Source organism: Dromaius novaehollandiae, chromosome 2 (assembly GCF_036370855.1).
Source record: "Dromaius novaehollandiae isolate bDroNov1 chromosome 2, bDroNov1.hap1, whole genome shotgun sequence".
In the NCBI taxonomy this organism is placed as follows: Eukaryota; Metazoa; Chordata; class Aves; order Casuariiformes; family Dromaiidae; genus Dromaius; species Dromaius novaehollandiae.
Window position 1 is genome coordinate 101,178,037 of NC_088099.1, and position 23,074 is coordinate 101,201,110.

At 44.3% G+C, this 23,074-nt stretch overlaps 1 long non-coding RNA gene across 6 annotated transcripts; it reads left to right on the plus strand.

The window, feature by feature from the left end:
* Positions 1–6,301: 6,301 nt before the first annotated feature.
* Positions 6,302–22,268, plus strand: LOC112991992 (uncharacterized). Of its 6 annotated transcripts, none has more exons than XR_010387840.1 (5): positions 6,302–9,535; positions 9,655–9,980; positions 17,261–17,317; positions 17,416–17,502; positions 17,700–22,268. It is a non-coding gene; the product is annotated as an uncharacterized LOC112991992 (long non-coding RNA). The 6 variants fall into 6 exon arrangements; XR_010387843.1 differs by having other exon boundaries at positions 6,302–8,853; positions 9,436–9,980; XR_010387842.1 differs by having other exon boundaries at positions 6,302–7,060; positions 7,148–9,980.
* Positions 22,269–23,074: the final 806 nt, after the last annotated feature.

Here is a 23,074-nt window from a genome sequence, read left to right on the forward strand (position 1 = left end):
GCTATTGTTTCCTTCCCAGTGCATCTCCCAGGAAATTAGCTGGAGAAGGATCTCACCACCAAGAAACTTCTGCTTTTTGGTTTTGCCTAAAACTGGTTGTAGGGTAGGTGACACAAATATCTGTCCTCTTTTCATTAGGTTTATCTGTATCTGTTTGTCTGTATCAGTCTAGTGGTATATACCAGTGTCCGTCTTTCTAGGATTTGAACATCTCAGGGGATGAGATTGATAGGCTGTGAATTTAGTGAATTTCATGGGTCCCTTGTCCGTAAATATAGATCTGGCATTGCACCTAGGTGCACCTTCTGCAACAGAGCAGTTACAGTAATATGGAGATATACCAGTGCATTAATAACAGTACGATGAAACGCAGAAATGACTCCTTTGCCAACTACCACAAATTGGCTACCAGTGTAAGGAAGGGGTGTTATTTTAATGGCAAACAAAGAAAAAAGTAATTTCTCTTTTCACTGTTACTTGGTGTTGCAGTTAATCCACCCATTTTCAAAATGAATTGTGTTTAGATTCAGACTTTACAATCTCTGAAGTTAAGTACAGGACAGGAAATTGTACCAAATGAAGACGGAGGGAAAAAGGAAGATGTTTTCCATAATTTACTTTTGAGGTAGCAGAAAGCACACATATCCTATCGTCTCCTAAGGAAAAGACCCTCTAGCCAGCTATTTTGCATAGTGACCGGGCAGAGTCTTTAGACAGTAAATGTCCACTAAGATATCTGATCAACTCCAGGATGGCCTAGCACGTTCCTCCTCCTCCTCCTCATCTTGTTGGAATAATACACCTCAGACACAAGAGCTGATAAACTATAGTGGTGCCAGAGCTGATGAGGACAGAAGCAATGTTCCCTGGGAAACGTATGGCCCACAAACCCCACTCAGTCGGCTTACCCCTAAATTAGTGGTTCCTGTTTGGGATTTGGGCAGTTCCTGTTATCAGGAAAAGGCCAACCAGGGAGAGGAGCAGCCTTGAATGGAGGAAGCTTGAGCTGTTGCTGTTTTGCTCTTCATCAGAGCAATTCTGGCAGGAATGAAAGCTATATTAGCACTTCGCATTTACACCACACGACATCTTCATCTTGGGCTTGCAGGACAGTCAGATAACAAGTGCTGATGCTCCTCTTTTAGTAACAGGGGAATCAAAGCACTGGGTTATTAAGCGAGTTGTTCAAGGCCAAACATCATGCCCCACTCGGAGCTGGAGAGAGACATGCAAGTCTCTTGCCTCTCAAAGCCTGATGTTTGCCACTCTTTTCTGCTGCCCTCCTGTAGAGCAGTATAGGATTTCCAGTGCATTGGGGAAAATAGACACGATATAAACATTTAGAATAAAGGGAAGATATTAATATGTTTGCCCTAGAGTACGAATTTGCAGGAAGCAAACTACAAGCTCCTTGTCATTGCTTTTTTTAGATTATTGGGTGCAAAGAAGGGTTTGGCCTGCACCCATGTATAGAATCGTTAGCAAAATTTGATCAACTAAATTCCACTAACATGCCATTATTGTGTGCTTTTATTGCTGGTATCAGGAGGGTAGACTATAGTGATAAACTCACTGTTCAGGACAGGCAGAAGTCAAATATAAGGACATTGCAAATGCAAAAGATGAGAATACAGGTTTTCCATTCAATGTTAGTTGCTACTTGATGTGTGAAACTGTAGTGTCTAAATGGCAGGGGGTTGTTTCTTTTTCTTTGTTTGCTCTTTACAGAGGTGACCAAAATGAGATAGTAGAACACTCCCTATTTTATCCCAAGATCATGCAGAAGCAAATAGCAGTAAAAATATTCATGGAAACACGTACCCACTGCAAGACTTGCATTTACTGAAATTCATCAAGCACTGCTCACACGTTTCAGACGACACAGGTCTAGTCTGGCGGTCAGTGCACACATTGCCCTTTCAAGCACTGCGGGTGAAATGTCTCCTGTGCGCTCATGTGCCTTTTCCTCAGCCCGGCGCCTGTGCACGATGTCCAGCTGTCTCTGCCTTGGCCCCCGCCTTGCCCCAGCTGTGAGCTGCTGCTCAGGGCGCCCGTGACAACCTCCCAGCCCCACATAGTTCACCCAAAACTCTTTGCAGACCACGTAAAATCCTTGATCTGCGCAAGCTTGTCTGGCTCTTTCAGGAGCAACCACCACCGCAATTCCCTAGCCCCATGTGGTGCTTGGGCCACAGTAAATGCTTTGTAAACATGGGTATGAATTAAAACGCCTGTACAACCCAGGGGAAGAGCCACCTATATTTAGTGGCTCCTTTGGCGTAGCAGGCACCTCCGTCGTGCTCCTTTCCACTGCAGCCCGCCGCACTGCCGGGGTGACTTTCCCTCAGCCGCATGCAGCGGCACGGGGCAGTGAGCCAGCCCTGGCCTCGGCTACCCCCCCCTGCAACCGCATGCTAACCCAGTGGGCTCAAGGGGAAAAAAGTCAGGGCCAAAAGTTAACTTTGCAGCATTATCATAAAAAATACACATGCACAAGGGGCTATTCTCTCTGCTGTGTTTATGTGGCTCTCCTGTTAGCGCTAATAGCAGCTACGTTTGTGTGTCTCGCAGAGGGAACAAAACTCTTAGTCAATAATGTAGTGTTAAATTCTGGGTAAGACATGAAAGTGCCAGTAAAACCAGTGCTGTAAGATTACCTCTGGCAGCTCTAACTTGTGACCAAGCTATTTTTAATATCATAAAATCTGTTGCTCCCCTCTCATGAATAGGCATACTGTATTTTGCTCTTTCAAGTCAGAACATGCTTTTGTGAATTTCTTTCTCTCTTTCTTTCCCTTTCTTGGCTATCGCAATGCTTTCCCCATCCTCTCAGGAGGACAGTAAAAGCCAGAGTTCAAGGATTCAGGGAAATTAAGACACGCATATTTTAATTCACAATACAGACACTAGCACTGTTCTTTGAAGACAGGCTGGGATTTTGATGTATACCAACAAAAACAGTGTGCCTAGGCATTGTTGTACATATGGTACCTCCAAAATGTCATGTGCTTATTGATCTGGGACTTTGGCAATACCTAAGCATACGGAGAATATAAGAACCACGAGAAAAGGTCATGGGAACAGGAAAAGGCCCTTTTAGTTCCACCTTCCTGCTTTTTCATCCTCCTCCCCCATCCCCTCCTTCTCCAGTAACAAATCTAGGTGTCTGTGGAACTCATTTACATGCTTTGCTTCCACTGCCTCCTCCAGTAATTTATTCCATATGTTTATTGCCCTTTGTGCACAATAGTCCTGCCTGTGTCCCCTATTTGCTTATAATTTTCTAATTTTTCAGGTTCTACCTCCTGTTTTCTTGAATCTGTTTACCTGTGTGTGATCTCTGTGAAATTTCTGCTTAAAGCAAAGTTAACAGCAGCCACCAATGCTACTTGAAGCCTCAGCAAATCCGTGCTCTTAAACCAATGTCTTGTTTAGAGATACTACACTGAGACTGCAGACGGGATGGGACCTACTGGGAGATCCAATTAGTACGAACCCTGCTTCAGCGAGCCAACACTCCCCTTCTTCTCTGCTGTTTTGGGAGCCACAGCTTTCTAGAATGGGCCCATAAGGAAAGGAAATATCAAGACACCTTTCAGTACATGGCCTGGTTTAACAAAATGCTGAGCTGTGCACAGCTCCAACTCCACTGAAAAATGCTAGGAGCCTGACAGTGTAATTCTGAGACCTGAGATTGTTTTCAAAAATGTTAATTATGTTGTTTTCCAGAGAACTGTAGCACCTGCCACTGCTGCAGTTCTTTTTATGCCCTGACATTTGTCAATGAATTTTCATCTAAGGGCAGTGTTTAAGCTGCATCTTATGGATCCTCCTCCTGCAGATTTTTTGCACATATTGACGGAGACCCAGCAAGCATGATCCCAGCCACAAGACTTTCAAACGCTTGGGCATCTAGATCCTTCCTGTGAATGCTGCCTGAGCAGAACTTCTAGGATTTTCTATCAAACTGGTAGTTTTGTGTTTCTACACAAAAGCCAGTGCACCCAGAAATCCTAGACAGAAATATGGGTATCCTATGCGGCACATGACACTGAGCACTCTGCAGCAAATGTAACTTTGTGGGCCTGTGTAACGCAGTTAGCAATGCACGGGCTGTCCCGGAGGCTGGCCATCAGGCAGGTGCATGGTGGAGTGCGATATAGCTCTGTGGCTCTCATACCTGGCTGTGAAATGCTTCTACATAAAGCACCTCGACTTCTGCCTTGCACCCATTCCATCTTGTTGATTCTCAAGAGAAGCTGGACAATTGAATGGCTTGAACCTGCTCATCACAGATTTCCAAAGAGGTTGCAAAGGCAAGAATGGAGAGCTGCTGCCTCCTCATACTCCCTCTTGACCCCAAAGGCAGAGCAGCTGAGCCCTGAGGGATGTTCTCGCCCAGTGAGGGGACTGTGCTTCCATAACATTTTGATTGACCGGCAGTTTGGTAGCAATGGCTGGAGGTTACCTGGCCAGAGGCCTGAAGGAGCTTGGAGGTGAAAGGAAAGCACCGCTTGGGGAAGGAGACTTGGATCCAGAAGGAACAAAAGGAGGATGAAGGAAGACAAAGCAGAGGAAGAGGTGCCTGAGGTGCCTGTGTGCATACGAGAACCACCTGTGGGAGGTGAGGGAAGTCATTCAGCTGAAATGCCAGCCCTGTGGAAGTCCAGGGGAGCCTTCTCTTTCCCTTCAGTGAAGCCAGGGTCCCAATCTTTGCTCTAAAGGGCACCATCTAAATATAAACATAGAAATTTACATCTTAATCATACACACATTTTCTCACCTGATCTGGGAATGTATTTTCCTTGCTCATCGTAATCTGGCTTCCACTGAGAATAATCTCCACAGCATTACTGTGGTTTCTGGTTCAGAGGAACACATCTGTTTAATAGTCCCATTGCCTCTGATTTGATCTTAAATCCCTGTGAGGACAAAGAATGTGTTTTAAGATTACAGAGTAAGAATTTTGCATAGGCAAAATACCTTGGGGTCAAGCTTTGCCTTCTAATACATGGTGACAGTTCCCATCAGAGGCTGCAGGAGCAACATGTGTGCCTAGGACTTACCATTTGGGAGTCCTTTTTGTTAAAAGGGGTGATGAATGTAAAAGTACATATAACAGGTGTGTAAGACCCAGGGAGGAATGTACTTTCCTGAGTAGTGGAAAGGGGAGAGGTGTGGAGAGGGCTGCATTTAACTTTTGTGAAACCAGCTGGGAAGATCCTGGCTCCAGGTTGCCTAATATGGCAAGTCTTGGCCTGGGTGGGCCCCTGCAGCCAACTGCTCCTCAGAGGTGGTTTAAGCACCTGCGAGTGATGTCTAGGCATCGTGTCCTCCATTTTCTGGAGCAGAAGGGAGCCAAGACATCCTTTTTCTCCTGAACTGTGAGGATCTCCCTTGTGCCATCCCACCCTTCTCCCGGGCCAGCGGATACTGTGCAGGGGATACTTCAGGGCATTGGGGACCACCTCATGGGACACAGCCAGGCCTGGCCACTATTCATGCTATTGGCTCTCCTCCCTGGCATTGCCACTCATCACAAATGACCACATGCTAGGGTCACCTAAACACTATGGGGAATAGGCCAAATCAGCCTTCTCTTCTCTCTTCGCCCCATGATGATAGAACAATTTAAAAAACCATGATTCAAAAAGCTACGATTACCTTCTCAGTTTCCCCACAAAGTTTTTCTGATCTGCAAAGGGAAGAAATCCAATCTACTGTTTAGAAACTTGTCTGCAAACCCACCTTGGTGATTTTTCTTTTGTTTTATTTTACATGTCAAATTGAGGCTAAGATTTTCACTCTTCTGGTTTTTAACAGTTACTGATTTTACCACGTTTGGTTTGGCAGTTAAAAAAAAATCAACAGAAGGATTACAATTCAATGGCACAACACCCTAATCCTCAGGCAAATGATTTGTCCAAGCTTAATATGAAGTACTTAGGATGTATTGTTTGATGTAAACACTAGTTCTAATAAAACGGTGCCTGAGGTACAGTTCTTCAACTTGTAATACCCTATTTGTGTTGGCCTGTACACATTGGATTTGAAACCATTATGATAAAATATATCCTCTTTAGCCTGATAAAAAAAAATAAAAATCACAGTGTAGGGCCTACTCGCAAAGGAAGGACACAGAGTGTAGCAAGGAGTCTCCCGCGCCTGCTGCGAGCGATGCAGGGATCAATGAGAGTTACACCGTGGCATTCACAGGGTATGTCTAGGGCAGAACAGCAGCTCCTTCTGATTTATTTTTCCCTTCCAAGATGCATGCAGAGCAATCTCCCCATGGAAATCAACTCTCAGCAGACTGAAGAACGAACCATGCACAGGTGTTTGGGGCTGGAGCAGGCACGGTGGGACCGAAGTGGAGATCCCTTTGCTACTGGATTGCACCCTGAAGTTTCATTCCCCGGCATGGTGCATGGAGAGCGCGTGGTGAACCGGTAACGTGCTGACTGACAGGATCTGAGGAGGACCTGGAAAAACACGTCAGTCTGAATCCAATTTTGAGTATGATGGGGAAAGTGGCTTCTCTGGCCCATAGCTTGACACCGGTGTTTTGGATCCCGTCCATTCTACATGGCTTTGCTGGAGTCACCACATCTTTTTGAAATTATCTGTCTTTGGCACCACAGAGTATAAATATGCTTTGGCATGACCAAGGATTTTACTAAAATGTTCAATTTTTAAGGATCTGTTAGGGGAACTGGACAGCTAGATGGGGGGGGCAAGGACAAGCTGGGGAGAAATACAACGCGACTTGTATCTTGGAACAATCTCTGCATGGCAAGCCGCTTAAAAGCAAGCCAGCTTAACAACAGCAGGCAAAAAATGTTTGGTATGTTACGATGTTACATTCATCTTACTGCTCCATTAATACACGAGTGACAGAAAGTCACTTCCAGCCACCTCCCCTGCTGCTTGTAGTACCTGATTCCTGTGAAAGACTTTCGCAGAAATGACAGAAAACCCACTGTTCTGATAGCATTATGGCAGAGTATGACTCACCAATTATGGAATACGTTTTCCAAGTGAGTAAATACCAGCATTTTGGGTAAGTTTTCTCCTTCTAACTGAGCTATGACTTTTCAAAAATAATGATGTCTTTGTATTAATCTTTGATGTCTTTTTCACAAAATAGGCTAACAAGCGTAATGATAAATGGCACAATGATCCCCCTGTCCTGGAAACTCTCTGCAGTGAGAGAAAAGTGATTTAAAAGATAAGAGGAGGTGAGGAAAACCCCAGGAACTTGCCCTTGTGCAGGAAGGAGGGAAAAAAATAACAAACACAGATGCTAGAGACTAAGTGTACCTATTATTAGCGTGCACTTGCATTGGCTTGCTCCCTGTCAAACAATGTAAGTGAAGGATATGTTGGTCTAGAAGATACAGAGGTGGGCTTCACAGGAGTCTGCGCTAGAAATTCCCAAATCATTAAGAAAGCTCCTTCAGCAAAGTCTGCACTTTCTCCCCGTTGCTCCTTCCCCGGGGCACTGCCTGACTGGCAGTGCAGCTCCCTCGTGGTGCCCTCCCCTCTGTGCCTATGCGCTTGGGGGTCCTGCTGTTGTCCTTGTTCCCACCGCCCTGGGGTTTGCCTTCACCAGAGCTAGCTTTGAAGTGGAGAGTTGCTTTCATACCACCTGGAGAAACCTTTACCTTTGTGATCCCAAAGCACATGGATCAGCAAACAGGACTTTTTTTTACACTGCCAAAATACATCCTCCTGGTTTGGACTTGCCTTGACCGACTGAGAAGGGACCCTGGGCATCCCAGAGGACAATGCTGAGTCAGATCAACCCTACGCGGAGGCTGGAAGGGAGTAGTTTAACACTGCAGCCAGTATGATGCCACTGGAAAGCAATTACAGTGGTTCCCAACTAAGCTTTCTATCTGCAATGCAATTTATTTAAAGCTACAGATGTTGCTTTTGCTTTAACAATGATAATTTTGCCTCATAGGGACAACATTTGGGGCTTTTCTCTCCGCCAAACTTTCCAGTATTTCTAGCATTCCACATGCAGCAATGCGCAATTGTGGCTCTTTTCCTTACCGAGCTGTTTGCTCCCTCTAGCCCTGTCGAAACTGAAAATGAGTGTTACTCCGATTCGTCTTGAGGTCTGTGTGAGGCACCACTGAGGAGGAAGAGAGGGCTCTCATTTGACACGCAGGTTTCAGGTTTGACAGAAGAGGAATGGTACCGTACACCTTGCTTTGTAACGTTTCTGTTTTCCCCAAGGAAAAACAGCAACATTTGTTGTGTAACAAGAAAACATTCAGCTTTCTTGCTCAATGTCTTGAGTTAGCTCGTGGGACAAGCTAACGAAATTGGAGCACGATCAGATATTTCAGTTGCCGTGACTCAGTATCTACTGTCGCATGCATCAGGCCGTGGGAGACTGGGTAAGTTAACTGAGACTTTGTAGAGGGCACAGAAGAAAAAAGCGACCCATTTCTTTTGGGACTCCCTTCACCTGGCCACATGTTAAAAGAGAGCTGACCCATCTTAACTAAAATGTGTTTAATGGAAACAGTTCACAAAAGCAAAGGAAAAAGAAGGGATCTTTCCCCCTGCTTAGATAGACCCTTGCTGAAGCTGAACAGATTTCTGTTAGGGAGGAGCTGGTGAGCTGAAAAATGCAAATAGCATCCCTCCTCCCCTTTCTGGAATTTTGTTTCACAATCAGCTTTCCAATGGGGGGAAAAAAAAGTGTGTATGTGAAAACTCAAGAAAGAACAGCAACAACAGAAGATGAGTTTCTACTGTTTCCCCAGAAGATATCACTCAAGTCAAGACGGGTCCCTTAATTTTGCCCTCAGTTTTCAGTTTTGCATGTTGCAGCTACTGGTAAGAACGCCTTTTTGGAGGTCCTTTCTCTGATGAGGTAGCGTTTCCAATTAGCTGTTTTTAGGAGGAATAAAGTGAGGTATTTCGGGAAGGTGACTGGGCGCCAGGATTTCTCAAGCTGTGTGGAGACACCCTCCTCCAGCTCCGGCAGGGCGACAAAACCCGTTATTGCTGCCGGCTGGGGTCACCGCACCCACGGAGGAGTGGCGCCCGAACGCTCCCAAAGCCCCTCCGGGCAAAACCCTCACGGTTAGCCCCAAAAGTCTGCCTAGGCGGTATGGGTAACCGGCAGGCGCCGGTGGCCCTGTGTTGCAATGGACGTGTGTCTGTGGCCTTAGGTCCCACTCCTGCACCTGTCACTGACTCGCCGTGATCCGGGGCAGGTTGCAATCTCGCCCTGTATCAGCTTAGTCATTTTTAAAATGAGTATAGCAATGCTTAGCCCTAAACCTGGCAGGGAATTACTCACAGAACCTGAACAGATAGCAGCTGCCTTCCACTCTAGAAGCAGGGGCTGAAATTACACCCCGCAATTATAATGTAGTTAACCTGTGACTGCGCTTTGAATTTTTTTCCTTCAAGCTAATTATTACTAAAACTGTAAAGTTAACAGCATGATCAAGTTGTTTATCACTGTCCTGAGAGGAAATCATCATTTGATTGCACACTCTTCAGAACCCAGGTACCGTGCACGCCTTATATTTACACTACCATTAAGATAACATTATTATTAATACCGCTGATTTCCCTGAAATGTTGTTGATATTAATAATGTTTAATTCAAACTCCTCTGTTCCTTAGGAGGAATCAAAGCCCATATTTATTATTAAGCTTGCAAATGTTTAATAAGCAGCCTGTCCAAGCAAAATTACAGCCTTTGCAATGAGATGGCAATAGACCACGGGATCCTTGCCGGCTTGCCGAAGTTGAGAGAAGAAAAGCTCCAGCGGGTTCAGTGAGCTTTGGATCTGGCTCCCTGCCACTGTGAAGAGCCAGGAGGGAGCACATGGACAGTGGAAACAGATGCCGGCTCCGCAGACTTGCTGCCACTGCGGTTTCGGTAGCTGTAGGTGGCTGCCAGTGTAACTTGTGCCAGGCGGTAGTGACTGACAGGTGTCATGGCAAAGGTAGGTCCAAGCGAGGGACTGCCAACGAGAAATGGGGGCTTTGTGAACGCTAACGCTAATGCATGCACGGTCTGAAGGGATGAGGGGTGGGAAGGGGGAAAGAGAAGTGCACTGTCAGAGTCTGCGGTGATTGCAGGCACCCAAAAGACCAGCCCTGGCATACGAGCACTGTGATTGAAATGCGGCTATAGTGCGCTGACAGATGTGTTCCTGCTACATGCAGTCAGCGTCATGCATTTTCACGCTCAGCAGCAAACACTGCAGCGGGAAAACTAGGATTTGGTGCTATGAATAAAAGTTTGGCTTGATCCCTTAAAATATTTCTCATGGGCTATCCTTTTAATCTGCTCTTTGACAGTTTATTTTATCTGCATAGGTATAATGCTATTCTGGACCTGCACAAATTTCTTTACAATATTTTCCTCCTGCTTGGCTTTAACCACCAGAGCATTATTGGTGGTGCTTTAAGTTCCTGAGAAGAGAGAGCTGGATGTCTTCAAGAGGGTCACACTACGAGATGTTGCTCTTCATGCAGAAATCTTACATTATGATTTATCCCTCAGATCCCCTGAGAAACGGAGTACTCTCTCTCCCGCATCCCTCAATTTTTAAACTCCTTAGTCTGCAGAGAGAGGGATCTGTTTCCAGCTAAATAATCGTCATGCCAGAAAATTATGAAAACATTAATTTTTATTATATTTTTAATTCATAATTTTCAGCCTTTCTAAATGTAATGAACTTTTCCCTGAACAACTCCATTTGAAATCTCCTGTAATTGATAAGAGATTCCCCTTCCCCCATGTCATCAGATATGAAAACGTGCTTCTCTCTTCCTTGTTGTTAAAACCTGTCTGTTCTGCTCTCTGCAGCTATTTCTTGCCCTTGCTTCCTTGTACAGAAACCAGCTTTGCTTTCACAGCCATTTTTGTTCCAAAATGCCCAGCCTGAGTGCAGCATTCAGCGCAGGGTTTATTAACAAAATGCTCCTCTCCTGCCACTGTGCTGACTCCTTGCAAACCCAGCAGTGGGCAGAATATGATCAAGGAAGGTTACATCGATAGCTGCATCTTACCAGAAAACTTCCACATAATCAACAAGATTGCAGTTAGTAGCCTTAAGTCGGAGGGCACTTTAGAAACAGTATAGTCCTCTTGCTGCCTGCTGTTGATGTGGACCAAACTGGTCTTAACTGGACTCACCCTAATGATTAGAAACATCATCGATGATTAAAAAAAAAGTATTTTTTAAATAAAAATCACAGTATTTTTTTAATGTGTGGGAAAGAGCATACCATAGTATTGTTCTCAGCCCAATTGCCCCATTTCTTTGTTTGAATAGCTTCTGTGCACCTGAACCGCTGGCAGCGCAAGGACGAGCGGTCCCACCACCGTCCCCTGGCTCGGACTGCTAAGCCGCTGCTTACATGAGCAGCCCCTCCGAATCCACAGGGCCTTGCTCATGCGAGTAGCTGCTCTTGGCATGGGCAGAAGAGGCACGAGCAAGCTGGCCTCCCGCGCATGGCCCCAGCCATCTTCGTCAGTGCCGGACTTGCAGAAAGCCAGCAGCTGGCTCAGCCTCTTTGCTCGTGTCTGCTGGTTACGTTGTGCTCATTAGGAAAATATCGGCAGCGCAGAAGTTCGGGCGATATTTGCTGCAGCTCGCTTCCTTCAAAACTCCACAGATCCGGAGCAACTCACACAAGAGAGAGGGGAGAGCCTGTGCATGCCTGCGCGAGGGGGGGGGATCAAATGCTCTGAAACAAGAAACCTCTTGCCAGGATCTCTGGCTCTGGTTTGGGCTGAGCATGCAAGCATCAGATAAAAATACCCAGCCCAGTGGCCGGAGCATGGCGCAGTGCTCTCACCCGGGGCCGCACATGCCCATGCGCGGCGGCGCGCTCCGGCAGCAGTGGAGAGGGGCTGTGTTTGATGTATGAGCCTTGGCTTGCCATTGTGAGTCACCCCTGAAGTAGCTGTAGGCAAAACAAAAATCTTTTGTGATTAATTAGAAAAAACTGGACAATTATGAATTGACTGCATGCAGCCAGTGTATGGTAATATAAATAGTAATGAAGCTGGCTGGATGTGATGAACACACTGTGTTTATGTGCGATCGCAGAAGAAAGGATCTGATTTAGGTGGTGTCAGTTTAAATAACATAATTTCTGCTCTCTGACTCTTTGTTTGGTCTTTTACCTATGATTAGATCTGAAACTTTAAAACTGAGTTTTAGTTGTCTTATCTAAATGCCTGGTTGTTCTTTTGATGTCTGCCCGAAACATATGCTTCTCTTCAATGACCATCTAAAATTATTATGTTACGATGAATGGATAAGTCTAGTAGTGCTGTAAGTGGTATGCAGTTATCGTTGCTTCTTTGTTTTTGTCAATAGCCCTTCCACAGGGTCTGACAGACTCCCTGCAAAGGGATCTGAAGATTATTTGAATTCCCCAGGTTCTCTGTAGTTTTCAGATAGGGAGAAAAAAATCTATATGCAGATCTCTAAAGCACAACGGATAATTATATTCGCTATGTTCTACATCACTCTTCATTTAGCCGCTACCTAATTAAAGAATATATCGGTGCTAAGATTACATCATGCCTAGAATTTGCCTCCGATTTCAGGGGAGCAGCACACTTTGTGTGAATAATGTTCTTTTTCATTATGTGGAAAAGCTGTGTGGGCTTTAATTTGGGGGCAATCTGCCTGTTTATCCAGATCATCTGCGCTCGCTTTTGCAGTGCGAAAACAGTAAATTGTTCCCTGTGATAATTTCTGCCCGTAAGTGGATTATCAGATTGCTCTGCAGCTAAATTACGCGACAATAATGGCCGCGGATTAAATTATAACAAAGTAAACAAAACCCCAACGCATGCATAAAGCATCCTCCTGACCCTCGCATTTTGCTCTTTGCCAGGTAATTAACTCCCCCTTATCTAGCGTTATCCATATCCATGGCTCTCGCCACCCAGCGCTCGGGCTCTCCCGTGCTCACATTGTTCCCCATTATCATGCAAGCGGCGGAGCGGCGCACTAAACCCATTGACCATTCAATCAGTGCCGGGGCTGCTGCTGATAATTAAAAGTTCCCAACCTCTTGCCCTAAGGCCAGGCTAGAGCCAGTCAGAGAGGAGCCAGCTCCGGGCTGCTCGGGGACCAATCGATCAGCTGATTAACCCTTATTACGGGCCGGGCCCGGCTGATTGCATCTCCCGCGCAGGCAGCGCCGCTCGCCGTGGGGCTCCGCGCTCGGGGCCCTGCGGTACCGGCCCCAGGCTCGCCCGCTCCTGGGGGGAAGGTGCCGCTGGAGCCGCCTTGAAGCAGCGGCGAAGCCTGCGGCCGCTCGTCTCGCAAAAATAGTACGCCTGCACGCAGGCACGGATATTTACTGCCTTGTATTTACTACCTTGTAACGCTAGCCGTTGCCGTTTAGTTTTGTCTCCCCCCCCGGAAGATTTTAATTTTAGCGTTTTTTTACCCTTGAAAATATTTCTGGGGTAAAATCGCCTCTTGTACTTTTTTGTGTTTGCCTGTCAAGCATGCGTGTATACATATAGACATGCTTTTAAAGAGGGCTTGTGGAGTAGAGAGAGTCTGTTCTTCCAACTCAAGAAATACTTAGTGGTAGTGATGTACGCACAATCTGTTTTTAATTAGCGCTACAATCCTGTAACCAAAAAAAAAAAAAAAAGAAGAAAAAAGAAAAAGAAATACACCACCATAACATGAAGGCATGGCTCTTCTGCAGTTTGCTGCACTTTTATTGCCTTTGAGGCAAACAGCAGACATATGATTGGGCAGGTGTGAGAGACAAGACAATAATAAACATTTCTTCAAGATTACTAATGATCTTTCCATAGGTGCTGTTGACAGAAGAGAAAGATAAAATGCAAAACAGAATGAAAGGCTCAGGGTGGTATTAGCTGTTCTCAGATTGTATGCATTTTGGGGAAGAGGGTTTTTTGTTGTTGTTGTTGTTTTTTTAATGCTTTGGACCCAGCCTGAATTAATGGGGCACTGATTAAAGGCTTTGAGTACCACTGCAAACCTCTGCAAATAATCACCAGAGAACTGTAGGTGTTATGCAATGAAGTGTCCCGAGACCATGCCTGGATTTCTAGGATGACACTGCTGAGCCACATTTTTTTGCTGATACGTTAGCTCTAATTTTAATTCTGAGGAACTTCTGTGGTGGCCCAGGCTACTAACACGATGTCACAGTCTCACAAGGTCTTAATCATTCACATCTTTGAGAGTTCACAGAATAGTTGCCAAAGACTTTGGCTGAAGAATCACCTTGGGCAGCCTCAGGCCATATTCCTTTTGTGTTCCAGCTGGAAGTGTAAGGGGACAAGGGCAGCAGCAGGATTAGCCACATTATCTTTTCTCTCATCTCTACCAACTCATCTGTCCTGAAAGAAAACCTGGGTCTTTATCCTGCAAATCCTCCATGCACAAAATTTTCATTGCAGTCAATGATATCTGACTTAGCGATTGATTTTCTCATTATTGTTCCCATGTCCAATAATTTCCCTGTTCAGTGGCTTCCCCCACTCGGAGGCAGTGCACATCTGCATTGCAGCCAGGAACCTGACCTCAGTGCAAGTACTGCATGTTAGTTTTTACCTAGCTAGCCCAGGTGCCAGTAGCTGCTGGGGCATGGCAGCAAGGACTTCAGCTGCCAAGTGCCATGCTCCCACTGAGTCTGGAAGGCCTCTGTAAAGCACAGGACATTCTCCTTTCATTCCTCTTCATGCACTATATTCTGACTGCAGCAGCAGCAACCCCCATACTGTTCATTCTGTTTTTCTCAGTAGACTTCTTATGCAAACGCTATTGTGTTGTGCAAGGTTTCTGGCTTGGTCCTCCAGCTTTGGGTAGCCCAAAAGGCTACTCTGCACCCCCACTGGGATGCTATGCAGCCGCTCTCCCCGCAAGACTCCAGGCTAACCCTGTCCCTGTCTGCTCTTTGTTCCCTGAACAGCTCAAACCTTCAGAAAGCTCTAGGCAGATCATTCAAAGTGATTTACAATGCACTTGGTATTTTTCTAGGTGTAGCTGCGCAGGCCTCACGTCAGTTGGTGCCTCTCACATCCATGATGTGGTTAATAGGAACAACGCTCTCCCTGATCAGTGTCTGGATCGTGCTTACCGAAGAGCGGGCCAGATCTGATTGACTGATCTTGCCTTTTCGAGGTCCTTTAAGAAAAAAAAAAAACCATTGTGTTTTGCTTTTCACTATATCCTGTGTCATGGTATAAGGATGTCCTTTAAAATAATAACAGCTGAGAGCTATATTCTCCCATTAGCAATAGGTGGTCTTTGTTGCTGTCCCTTTCGTCTGGGAATGATGTAAGCTCTTTTTCAGGCCTTGAATCATTGTGCTGCATCTTCTAGTGTCTGAACTGATGCCTTTCACCCAGCACTTGGAGGGTGCCATGTATTATATCTTTGACAGAGAGCAGCTCTGCTAAATTTGTGCCCTGAACTCCTGCGCTAAACAAGGGACGCTAAGATTATATTCTTGCCACAAGGCAGGGGCCAGTATCTGTTCACTTCAGTGACTGCCATTAAACCTCTCCTTGGGAAAGAGGAAAAAAATTTGAATGCAAATATAACAAAACAGCAACAACCTCTTCCTTCTGTCTCCTGAACAGGCACCTCAAACAAATGTAAATACAGCCTGCATAGGGAGGAGGGTGGGGGAGAAGTCCAGAAACCCCTCGATGCCAAGAGGCTGTTCAGCATCACAGGTCTTGGGTTAGTAACCACTTTCTGAGCACCTCAATGACTTTCTCATCATGTGTTCAGTTCCTTGTCTCCAGCATCTGTTCAGTAGCACCTGGCACCTGCGATGCCTCCCCCTTTTTTTTTTGTTCTTGTTGTCAGTAGCAGGGTGGGCACGTGTCACTTCTGTCAGCACAGAAGCAATGCCAGCTGCTTTTGGATGTCCTCGAGGTACAGCCAGTAGCTCCAGGTCCTCCTGCAGGCCTCCCTGTAATGTAGGCTTCTCATGCTTGACTTTGGCACAGCCAAAATAGTTGTAACTATGTCAGGTTCCCAGTTACTTACTTGCTGAAATCTCCCATTCAGATAGTAGCTATTTGGCATCCTTGGATGTTTCTCTTGCCCTGGCATTACCTACTTCTGTAACTGTACCTCAGGATTAATTGTCTTTGCTCAAGAAGCTGGCAGGATGGTGGTTTGCCTTTTTTCTGCTTGCCCCAAAATGGTGAGTCTGATAAAGTGTTGTGAGGTGTGTTATGATATTCTAGCAATGACAAATATCAATCTCTTTAATCTGCCAAGACTTTTTGTTCTTTATCATTTGCCATCTGCCAGCTTGTCTGACACTGCACAGCTCAGGCTTGGCATGTTATTCCTGACTGATATATTTAAGAGAATTGGTCAGATGAACCGCTTATAATCTATGTTATTTTTTCCTAATTTAACTGGAAATGTACATGAAGCAAACTAGGATTTGTAATTTGTTAAATCATTGCCTGGTGATATCCTGTGCAACACCTTTTCAAAACACCCCAAGATGAACCAAAGCCAAAACAAGACAGCAAGTAAGAGGCAGGCACCTTGGTGACCTTTCTGGTTTAACTCAAATAGGTATCTGCCAATCATGCACCAAAAGTTTTCAGCAATACATGTTGTTTTCACTTATTCTTTTCTTTTCTGATTCTTCTCTATTTCTTACAGAATCACTTGGTTATCTTATCTCTGGTGGGTGAACTGCTATCTACAAATGAACATCTTTAGTTCTGTTTTTATGCCTCTCAGCTGAACACTAAAGGTTATGACCAAGATTTCTGACTGTTTTAGTATGACGTGATATTCTGTGCCTTTATCTTCTGTTCACCAAGGAATGATTTTTATTTGGAGGTACCTAGACCTTGTCTGTTGGCTGTGCATCTAGAACCACGCTTTCAAAATTGAGTCAGGTTGGGTCAAGTTCTGCATTTGTCCCAGCACAGATGAAAATTGGCTTTGTTTCAAATAGGGCATGAGGAAATGCATGGCTTCACATGGGTCTTTTGGAATCACTTGCTTCCCCAAAGTTTAGCACGAGCTCATTTTGCAATTTTCTTGATAATTTGTGCAGTTTGGGCAGAATTTGATATAATGGTGTCCTTGGTATGATTTCCAGTGTTTTATGGACTTACTCATTTTTACCACGGGTTATTTCTGCCCATATTCATGAATCAAAGAGATTCATCAGCATTTCTTTTCTTTTTTTCTTTTTTCTTTTTCTTTTTTTTTTTTTTAATCAGAGTGCAGTCCTGTTGTGCATTAGGCTGTGCCTTGAGTAAAAAAGCCTCAAAAAACAGGTGAGTTTCTACTAGGCTCCTCATTACCCTCAAGATGTTTCATTAGACATGTTTCTGTGACTCTTTCCCTTAATTCTCAGAAGCTTTTCTCTTGCCAGGCATCCTAGTGGCATTCCGAACTGTCCCAAAGACATGCTCTCGATAGAGCACTTAACTGAAGGCGATTAGAGGATGGATTTGCTTAGGTATGTTAACATGTCTGTGAATCTATGGGAGACTGCCTTGTTTTGGCATCTTTCCATTTTATAATCTGTAGTTTAATTGGATCCTGTCAAATGCCTTTTCCATTGAATATGTGCTCTGTAAATGTATGGCCTAATTTAGCTTTTCTTATTATTATTCTATGAGTTCCATACTCATATTTGTTCTCTTTCTTTTATAGTATGATCATTTTCTGCATCAAATCGAAGCATCATCCAAAATCCTATCAGCTCATCTGAAACCTCCAAGACCCGAGACATCACGTTTCAGTACTTAGGCTGAAAATTCCTTGTGTTAGCGATGGTCTGTATGTTATATAGATTAGAAGAGTAGAGATCTAGTCTCTAGGTATTACTCCAATGCAAATAATTGTAATTAACAGTTTGCCCATCTCCAAAGAAAACTACTTGCTCACATACTGTATGTACCAATAAGGGAAGGGAAGAAGCAGTGGTATGTCTTTCCTATAGTAAAGCAGACTGGCTAAAAACATTTGCTTGCATCCCATAGTGGAATTTATTGCAGTTTAGGCATGGTTTCCTTCACTGTTCTTTGCTAGTTCTGGATAGAAAGATGCAAAAGGTTTAGTGTGGTCCTTTTTTGCCAGAAATTTACTTTATTTGCTCTGGGAAGAGAGCAGGAACTAATCATGCCTCCAGCCTCCTAGTGTGGGGCAGGGTTAGAGACTGTGTTTTATCACATGATGGGAGTCAGGGACTCACGATGGCCAGGGCTCATGTTATGGGAGGGAGACAAGTAGTTCAGACGACTGCTCTTTCTGGATGACATCAGTAATTGGGTCATCCAAACTTCTTGCCATGGACTCCAGCCAAAAAGAGAGAAGTGGAGCCTTGATGTTTGCAATGGAAAATAACAGGACTTCCGCTGTACCCACTGGTTTTCAAAGTATTAAGGGCTAAGGTGTGGTGTGCTCAGCATAAGGAAGGATAAAGTGAAAAGCAGTAGGGATCAGTGTGCTGGGAAGTTAGAGATGCTCTACGGTCCTGCTTCATCTCACCTTAACATCCCTTTGACTTCAACAGAATCTAAACTATTTGTACATGATCTGAGAAATCAAGGTGGGCAGAAGTGCATACAGAGTCACAGGGATCATACTGCAGTCTGGGTCTGTACTACCAGGAGTGGGAGCATTTCTCAGTCCTTTGGCCAAGTGCACTCCCTTGCCCTGTTATGCCTTCAGACTGGAAGGACGACTAGTGCTCCAATAGAAATTACTCCAGGAAGTGACTTTTCTGAATTTGTTTGTAGTTTCTATAGCACTCAGAGTTAGCATTAGGACCATGCTTTGCCAGTGCCTTCACAGAGCAACAGGCAATTGAACGCAGTCTCTGGGAGCAATCTGGATGGTGCAATTCTTATATCCACTAAGCATAGTGCATAGTGTAAAGATACAAAAGAAACTCGGATATTTTCTTCATGCTTTCTGTCTACCTATGAATAGACCCATGCTGTAGGAAGTTGAAGAGAGGGAAAAAAAAGAAAAAAAAAGTCCAAAGCAGACTTTATACATCTTGAAGAATTGGGAAAGGGATATTCCTTCCCTAATGCATCATCTTTTCTTCCCGCATCACCTTTGCTGTAGCCTCCAAGAGTAAGGAGTGTCATGGTTGAGATATTGTAAAGATTTCTCCCTTTAAGAAGACAAGGTTATGAATTAGGGCACTTCTTCTGGGCCTTGAAGAAGCTGATTCTTCTCTCTGCTCGCCCCCAATCTCCTGGTGTGCCTCTGAGTGAGTCACTTTGACATTTTTCGAGGGCAGGACACGCCTAACTCCTACTATGTGCAAAATTTATGTTCTCAAAGACCTCACTGAGCTGCCACCTATCATGGAAACAAGCACCCAAGGATGCGTTGAGGAGTATAGCTGCTGCAGGTCAGACACCTCAGTGCACACCGGTGTTACGGGGCTCTGAGCAGCTGCTGAACTTGCCCATGGGGCTGCATAATTGCAGGGGTGGCGAGCCCCCATGTCAGGCCACTGCAGCTGTGCAACCAGCAGCCTCTGCAGAGAGGGCTGAGTGATCCTCTGGGAGCCTGCTGTGCAGGCAAAGCCTTCGTTAAGGCTCATGCATACCAAGACACCAGCTTTTGGGTACCCCTCTGGTGTGTACACCTGTAGGAACAAGTTGAATCCCTGAAGGTCCAACCAGCTCAGTGTGCTGTTATTAAGCACAACCAGAAATGGCTGTTTAGGGAAGGAGTATGGGAAATGGGGCAAATCTGGAGTGAACATTCACCTGCTCTACCCTCCCCTAATCATTGCCCTGCCCATCCTTGGGGACATTGAGTAGATGCCCTGGAGCAGGGCCATGGGGCTTGTCCCACGCAGGCTGGTGGCAGCTGCGTCTGTCGTCAGCTAGTCCCATAATTTGCATGATTTGTCCACTTCATTAGAAAGTGCCAGTGCCGTGTCTGAGGGGATTTGAACTTGCCTCAAGTTTTCTCCTTTTAAGTAGACTTTAGAGTGTTGTCGGGTGTGTGTGGGGGCCTCATCTGCTTTCTGTGACATGGCTTGGGCATAAGGCGAAGGGTTGCGAGGGGTCAATCAGTGGAAAGTCCTGAAACTTCTCAATGTCGTGATGCCTAATTTCATCTGTGGGTCTAGCCAGCAGCATCTCCATGCCTTGTTCTCATTTTGCAAAATGAGATTATGGTACTCCCCTAAGCTGGCACGAGTGTCATGAAAACAAACAAAAGATTGCAAAATGTTAATATTGCAGCAATGGAATGCATTTAAATACCTCAAGGAGATGGCCTGAGTGGTGTGTATACTCTGTCATGTCATGCTTTATTTTCCCTGGAAAAAATGGAGGACTCGAACTATTGTTTACAAATTGGCCGTCAGATTATTCACTTGTGTAGTGCTGTTAAATCCAAAAGTTATACCACAGGTGGATTTGGCCCCGTATTCTTTAACGAATTTGTTAATAAGGTCTAACAGGCTGTCTGTATTTTAGAATGCTCAGTTATTAGTCAGCAAATTAAGCTTACAGCCATGTCACCCATGTGGAAAACACACAGAAAAGTATATCTAAAAGAAACCATAAAGAACGTGAAAATCAATATTGTAGGGGTAATAGCCTGTTACTGGGAAAAGCTGGCTGTTTTTTGAAAACTAATTTCTTATTGTTTGCTTATCAGCTTAAGTAAACCCAGCTAAGTTGCCTCCGGTTTGGGGTGATAACACTGAAATCCATCAGGAAAAGTAAAGCTACAATTTTTATATTATTACTCAGTTTATTCCTCCCTTTATTCTATAGAGACATTGTAGCTTCATGAGTTTCCTCTTAACCCCAGTGAGGGTAATTTTGCCAGAGGGGCAGCCTCCAAGCTAGTGAACCCACCACTGTTAGACGCTGAGTTCCCTGCAGATATTGACTCCTTCCATTCCTGGTAGTAAAGTGCCATCTGCTTCTGTGGGAACGGAGGAATTTCTGTTCCCCTAAGGAATGGGGCCTCTGTTTCCAAAAAAACCCCTGCAAATGCAGACAGAAGAAGTAGATGAGGTCATTGTCTACATGTTACCACAGGAGGGTAGATGCTGACACTTTACCTTATCCCACTGAACTTTCTTTGCGATACAGTAGATTTTTAAAGCAGTGGGCGGTGTACGCTTGCTTCTGGTAAAACAGAAGAGACCAATATGTAGGGCTTTTACTGCCTCAATATCCCAAGGAAGTCAGAGTTAGCTCCAGTGCTTAAAAGTAAAATATGGTTATGGCTCTAAAATACAAGCTACATTTAACAACCATATACTGATTTTTTTTCCCTTGTAATTTTATTTCCGTGAACATTTCTGTTTTCTTAATTAGTAGCCTTTTAAAGAGAGATTTAACATTTTCATTATCAGAGGGTTTAACTTATGAAACAGCTGTATGGAGAGAGAGGGAGAGAGAGCTGAAGACAGAGATTGAGAGAAAAAAGATAGCATCGGTGAAAGAATTTCTATCTGTATTTCAAGGGAAAAATTGTGTGCACATGTGTGCGCACACGCACACACACATGCACACACACACACTGGCCCTGACGTTATAGCTAAGACAAAATAGCTGTGGCTAAGCGGGTGACAAAACTCAGCAATTTCCAATTGCACAGTCACTCTGTAACGGGAAGAACTGTTTACCCCATGTTCCTTATTAAACTGAAGTATTTTATTTAATGAGCATGACTCATGCAAGGTGTTCCCATAAATCATCAGCTGGTTTACAAACTCAATAACTAGGCTTCCTGCTATAACTAGGCTGTGCACACCTTAAATTATTAACATGCCAGGGCCTTAAGGCAGATCTTTGATGATGATGATATAAACACTGTGAGGACAAGGTGCTCTCTCAGCAAAAGATTATTGACTCTAATTACCATTTACCACAGGAAAAAGAAAAGAAAAGACAATAAAATATGATGGAGAATTTAAATCTCAGATTTAATTTTATGAGGAGTTTTAAACCCCCAAACTTTTTGTTGTTGTTGTCTTTTTGCTGCCGCCATTGTCAGCTGCTGCTGTTGCATGATACTCTATAGTTGGCTGATCTTGAAAGCATGACAGTTGTTAAGAAGAAAAGAAACAAAAAAATAAAGCATGAGAGAATGTTCGGTTGATGTTACGTACATTCTTTGAAATGGATGGAAAAAGGCCAGAGGGAACAGAAAATGATAATACATTGGAAAGAATCCCAGCCTTAATTGTTTTCATGTATGTAATGTAATAAAAAGGTTAAAGCACTAATATGCCTGACTACAGTCATTTAGTTTGTAAACCAGAACTGCAGGTCAGCCTTTAAAAAAGGAATAGTATACTCTTATTATATGCTTCAATTTTACTGAACCCTCATTATAAGAATGTTGGAAGTAATGGTCTAGAGATTGAAATACAGTTACAGGCGAGATTTATTTTTAATTCTGTTCAGGTAAAAGAGCAGAGACAGAACTGTGTACAATGCACGCTTTATTTCTGTGAGTGCAAATTTCATTATAGAGTGGCACAGTGAGGACGCAGAAGCCAGATTCAGTATAGTCACATCCTAACAGATGAAAATAAACCTTGCATTTCACTGCAAGAGGAAATGGCTTTCGTTTTAAAGGCATGTTTACAATGTTGTTGTTTTTTCAACCTAATTTTTGAATGTGTGTTTTTATTAATGTAAACAGCAACTTCTTACATTTTTAATGATCTTTCCATGCTGTCAGATCCCAAAGGTACTTGGCAGATGGTATGATGAAGGCTCACTTTATGCCCACTGCTGAAATAACCCATTTGGGGTTGGAATAAGGCTATCATGCTGCCTCATTATAATAATGGGACCACGTCTCTAATTTTGTCAGGAAGAACCCTCTCCTTCCCAGCTTCAATGTGCCAAAACCCTCCCATTTTTGAATTTTTATTTTTTTATCCATGGGTCATTTGTTGATGGAAACAATGGTATTTCTAAGTTCACTTCTCATTTGCCCCTGCTTTGGAGTTAGTAATGGACTTTGTGTGCATTGATTCTGTAAACTATATGTGGAAATGCAACTGAGGCCAAACTCTGCACAAA